This window comes from Oryctolagus cuniculus, chromosome 13 (assembly GCF_964237555.1).
Source record: "Oryctolagus cuniculus chromosome 13, mOryCun1.1, whole genome shotgun sequence".
Lineage (NCBI taxonomy): Eukaryota > Metazoa > Chordata > Mammalia > Lagomorpha > Leporidae > Oryctolagus > Oryctolagus cuniculus.
In genome coordinates, this window is record NC_091444.1 from 74,707,623 (window position 1) to 74,713,790 (window position 6,168).

The 6,168-nt window shown below is 41.2% G+C and overlaps 1 long non-coding RNA gene across 1 annotated transcript in view; it reads left to right on the forward strand.

The window, feature by feature from the left end:
* LOC127483581 (uncharacterized) overlaps window positions 1-2,629 on the forward strand; it is a 47,292-nt gene extending 44,663 nt beyond the window's left edge. Inside the window, exon 5 of the long non-coding RNA XR_007910006.1 lies at window positions 1,071-2,629. This is a non-coding gene — a long non-coding RNA (uncharacterized lncRNA). The remainder of the gene's footprint in view (window positions 1-1,070) is intronic.
* The last annotated feature ends 3,539 nt before the right edge of the window (window positions 2,630-6,168 follow it).

A 6,168-nucleotide genomic window follows, 5' to 3' on the forward strand; every position in this document is an offset into this window, starting at 1 on the left:
TGCAAATACTAACTGATAGAATTAAAAAGGGAGAGAATGATTCAACATGGGAAGCAGGATACACAGCAGACCCATAGAATGGCAGATGTCCTAAACAGCACTCTGGCCTCAGAATCAGCCCTTTAGGCATTCGGATCTGGCTGAAGAGCCCATGAGAGTATTTCAGGCATGGAAAGCCAAGACACTCTGGCAAAAATAAATATATAAAGAGGACTTAAATGAAAGATCTCTGCGCGCGAGATCCCAGAGGAAAGAACAGGCCATCAAAGAAGGAGGTACCTTTCTCTGAAGGGAGGAGAGAACTTCCACTTTGACTATGACCTTGTCTAAGTAAGATCAGAGTCAGCGAACACAAAAGCCTTCCATAGCCTTGGCAACTCATGACAAGAGCCTAGGGAGATTACTGACGCCATAAATAAGAGTGTCAATTTGTTAAGTCAGCAACAGGATTCACTGTGCACTTACTCCTCATGTAGGATCTCTGTCCTTAATGTGCTGTTCAGTGTGAATTAATGGTATAACTAGTACTCAAACAGTATTTTACACTTTATGTTCTGTGTGGGTGCAAACTGATGAAATATTTACTTAATATAAACTAAATCGATCTTCTGTATATAAAGATAATTGAAAATGAATCTTGATGCAAATGCAATGGGAGAGGGGTCGGGAGATGGGAGGGTTGCGGGTGGAAGGGAAGTTATGGGTGGGGAGCCATTGTAATCCATAAGCTATACTTTGGAAATTTATATTTATTAAATAAAAGTTTAAAAAGTCATTAAAATCTGTTAGAAATTGAAAAAATTGATAAAATATAAAAATATGTCATGATAATAAAAATCAACAAAAAAATTGTTCTATCAGCATTTTCAACCTTATTTCTCTTTCTTATCTCCAAACTCTCATGTATATTTATTTGTCATATTTCCCAGCAGACCCAATTCCCAAGCACTATAGAAATAACACCAGCTCTTAGATCCCATGCATTCAGCCTGAATGATTGAGCCCCTTTATATTTCTTCTTCTGTCTTTTTGTCTTTCTGTTTTTGTGATATTGTTCATTCTCTTCTAAGGCTTCTCAGTTCAAAGGAATAGTCTAAAGGAGCCCAGCGATTCCCATGACTCCTGAGACTCCGCGGTGCTATCCGTGAACTTGTGATCCACCCTGCAGAGCCCATCTTCCTGCATGTTGGGAGAGCCTGATGGGATAAGGTCAGCACGAGGCTGGCACCACATTACAAAGCTCCTATTTCAATGTGTCCAATATGGCAAGGCTTTAACAGAATAAATAAAAGTCGAATCTCAATGAAGTGCTTTCAATGACATCCCTTGGAAGCCTCTTTGTGTAGAAAGAAAAAAAAATAATAAAAAAGGCCAGGATAAGACTGTTCCTTTAAGGTAGTACCTGCAATGTACACTTTTCTTTTTTCCAATATTCACAATTAAGCCCCCTCCAAATAGCTTGCACACTGAAGTTTATAACCTCAGCCTACACAAGTCCAGTGCAAAAAGATCTACAGCCTGCAGGCAGAGCAAGGAAGCTCTTTAAAGATGAATCATTTTCATAAATGAGTGCAGAGGGAGGTTAGGCCAGGGGACAGGGAAGGTTACGTGTGTGCCTGAGATAAGGCCTCATCCATCCTCCTCTTACTGTCAGGTCTTGATGGGTGAACATTGCCTTGAGCGCCCATAAAACATGTTGTTTGCAGAAAACTTGCAGGTGGTTCATAAAAAAGTCCAAACTGTTACTGTGAAATTTATCTCCCACTGTGGGATCTGTTTATAATAGAAACGAAGGATCTCAAATAGAAATTAAGTATCTCAGCCTGACTTATATTGGCTGGGAGGATTGAAAAATTCAACCTGCTTCCCAATCGTTGTACTAAACACGTCAAAGTATTTGTATTGATGACATCTTGACAAGATACGAGTATGTTCAAAAGAAAAATCACGTCCATTGCGTGTGCAGTCCTTATCCCTGAGGTGAGAATAGGCGAGGTGAAACTTTATGGGGAGAATTTAATCAGACAACTGAACCCTTCATCACATTTTATTTCTGAAGAGTGCCAAGGATCTGTAATTTACAATTTTTCCATCTGTATGGTCAAAGTGAAAAGGACATCGCTATTTTTCTTGTTGTTAGGAGATGTCTATTATCTTGAAGCCAAAAAGATGCAGGCAGTGGTAATGTTGGCCATAATTTGAGTTATCTCCATATAGAAATGGAAGAGAAATGCTAAGACAATTCATGTAGATAATTCAGACCCTAAAACCTCTGGTACTTGAAATTAAGAGATAAGTGAAGGAGAAGTGCTAAATTTTGTTTGTGTTTGTTTTTCCAGAATTGCATTTATAATTGGCACAATTTATCACATCACATGAGCACATACTTGTATGGTGGTTTTAGGTTACTGAAAATAGTTGAGGTCATAAATTTCAGATTGATGAACTTAGCACATTGATATGGAAAAATATTATGTGGAGAACAATTTATACAACCCAAGCATGTTATAACTAGAGGGGACCTTGGATAGTACACAGCCCAGAATGTCAGTCCCAATCACAGATAAGGAGTGAAAACTTGCCCCATAAAAAAAAAATTCACTAGAAATCCCTCTACTTTCACAGTAGCTATGATCCAAGTCTTCATCCCACCCTCAATGCTATGGTTTTAAAATTTGGTTCCTGAACTCATGCAGAAGTTTAAACCCCAAAGTCAGAAGCTAATGGAACTAAGAGGATGAAAGCTTAATCCAATTATGGTTGCTACAGGTGTGGCTTTTGGAAAAGGATTGGACTGGGTTGGGTCATTAGGGTGTAGCTCCCATGATTAAATCCTCCTGGCTTTGCAAGCGATCACATATACATGGACTGGTGGCACCTGCTGTCTCTTGCCCTGTGATGCTCTATACCAACTCAGAACTCTGCCAGTAAGAATGACATCATCAGGGGCCAACACTGTGGGGCAGCAGGTGAAGCTGTCACTTGTAATGCCAACATTCCATATCAGAGGGCTTCTTTGCATCCTGGTCGCTCTGCTTGCTGCTAATGTGCCTGGAAAGGCAATGGAATATGGCTCATGTACTTGGGCTCCTACCACACATGTGGGGGACCCAGATGGAGTTCCAGGTTCCTGGCTTCAGCCTGACCCAGACCCAGCTATTGCAGCCATTTGGAGAGTGAACCAACAGATGAATTATCAATCTATCTATCAATCACTCTATCTTTCAAGTAAATAAATGATTTTGTTTAAAAAAGTCATCATCAGGGGTCCAAGCAATGGGTCTGACCTGATCTTGAATGTGAACCCCCAAAAATATAGGCTAAATAAACCTCTTTCCATTGTAAAGTTTATTGTCTTGGATGCCCCACTATAGTAATGGAAAGCTGACTCTTGCACACAAGCTTACCCAAACCTCTCCCCCTGGCTTCTCACCAGGGTGGAGACACAGGCCCGGACTATAAAGTGCCTGAAGTGTCCTACTTCTAATCCCACACGAACAGGTGAGATATGAGTGCCATAAGGAGCGACCTAAGGAAATAGCAAGAAACCATAGACGTCTCACCCCAGTATCTCCTCAGTCCTCCTGTCTACTTCTCCTTGCCTCGGATCGCACATCCTGGCTGTTGCAAGAATCGTCGTGACCTCCTTCACGTGAGGCCCTCTTTCCTCTAACCAAATGTAGTCAATGCCTCCTGCTCTCCTATAAAATTGGCACTTTCCAAGTTCTGCTTGCATCTCTCCCTGTAAAAAAAAAAAAAAAAAAAAAAAAAAAAAACAGCTAAGTTCTGAAAATCCTAGAACTTAATGTTGCCCATTTGTTGATAGTGCTAAGTCAAAATGAGTTTGACAACCCTGGTGGAAAGTGTTATCCAAAAAGAATGAATTTATAATGATGGCGATGCAGGCATTGTGGCAACTAAAAGAAGAGCATATTTGGAAATCAAGCTATGGACTGAATACTTATGTTCCTTCAAAATTCAAATATAGAAGCCCTATTCCCCCTAAAAGGATTTTATCAGGAGGTGGGTATTTAGGTAATGAAATCAGTATTTTCATAAACAGAGATACCAGAGACTTTGCCCCCTCTTTTCTCACTTTCTCTGCCGTATGAGAGTCCAATGAGAAGTCTGCCATCTACAAAACAAGAAATGGATGCTTAACAGACTCTGGACATATCAGCACCTGATGTGGGACTCCCTAAACCTCCAAAACTGTGCAAAATAAACATTTGAGGTTTTTTGATAAAGATTTATTTATTTATTTGAAAGAGTTACACAGAGAGAAGGAGAGGCCGAGAGAGAGAGAGAAAGAGAGAGTCTTCCATCTGCTGGTTCACTCCCCAGATGGACACAAAGGCCAGAGCTATACTGATCCGAAGCCAGAAGCCAGAAGCTTCTTCCAGGTCTCCCAAGTGGGTGCAGGACTTGGGCCATATTCTACAACTTTCCCAGGCCATCACAGAGAGCTGGATTGGAAGTGGAGCAACTTGGACTCAAACCACCACCCATATGGGATGCTGGCACTACAGGCAGCAGCTTTACCCACTATGCCACAGTGCCAACCCCAACATTTGTTTTTTTTGTTGTTGTTGTTTTTGGGTTTTTTTTTTTTTTTTTTGACAGGCAGAGTGGACAGTGAGAGAGAGAGACAGAGAGAAAGGTCTTCCTTTGCCGTTGGTTCACCCTCCAATGGCCGCCGCGACCAGCGAGCTGCGGCCAGCGCACCGCGCTGATCCAATGGCAGGAGCCAGGTACTTATCCTGGTCTCCCATGGGGTGCAGGGCCCAAGCACTTGGGCCATCCTCCACTGCACTCCCTGGCCACAGCAGAGAGCTGGCCTGGAAGAGGGGCAACAGGGACAGAATCTGGCACCCCGACCGGGACTAGAACCTGGGGTGCCGAATCCACCCAGTCTATGGTAGACTGTATCTGAACTAAGACAGGGGCTACACAATACTTTAAATAATCAGTCATATATTTTTATATATTTTTTGCCAGTTCTTGCCTTGCATTTCAGATATTGAAAATAAGTATCAGCCAACTGATTGGAATATTAGGTTGGAGATACCTAACAAATATCATAAGCCTAAAGATATTTAATCAATAGTCTCTTTTTAGAAATTTTATTTAAGGTATAGAAGTTTCATGTATTTAATATACACAGATTTAGGAACATAGCAATACTTTCCATCCTACCCTCCCTCTTGTCCATGCTCCAACCCTCCTTCCTCCTCCCTCTCCCATTCCCACCCTTACTTTATACAAAGTCCTATTTTCAGTTTACTTTTATGACTCATATGATTTACCCCAATAAGCAAAGAGTTCAACAAATAGTATAAAGAAAATAAATTGTTCTTCATTAGTGTCTTAAGATGACAGTTTGGATATCAGTTGTATACATTGTTGAACCATAGATATTTTCAAAATAGAAATGATTTCATCTGTCTTCCAGTGTTCAATACTGCTTCTAGCAAGATTCTAGCATAACTCAGCCTATTTTAATGTCACTGAGTCACTCTCCTAACCCCCAAAGATCTCAGTGAAAAGATTCCCCTCAATCTCTTTCTCATTGCAACATTTAATATCATTTAATCTCTCATTTAATATCCCATTTTAGTGTTTCAGTGCCATGGAATGCTTTCCAGTCCAAGGCCCTCCCAGGACTAGGCTTTAATAGTTGCGAACATCCCCCCCACCCCCACCCCCAACAACAAAAAAAACTTAGACTCACTCATCTAGTAAACAAATAGATCTTGAGCACTCCAACATGCAAATAGCATATTAAGTAGTAGATATATTTTACATAGCCTGCAACCACGCAAATCAAGAAAGCAAACGTATGAATAGTTTTATAAGTCATGGTGTATAATATTATCAATAGTTAAGACATATAATGTGGGGCCAGCACTTGGCACAACAGGGTAAAGCCCTGGCCTGCAGCACTAGCATCCCATAAGAGCACCGGTTCAAGTCCCTGCTGGTGCACCTAGGAGAGCAACAGAGGATGGCCCTGCACCCATGTGGAAGAGCTGGAAGAAGCTCCTGACTCCTGGCTTCAGATCTGCTCAGCTCTGGCTATAGAGGCCAATTGGAGAGTGAACCAGCAGATGAAAGACCTCTCTCTCTACCTCTCTGTAACTCTTTCAGATAAGTAAATTTAAAAAAAAA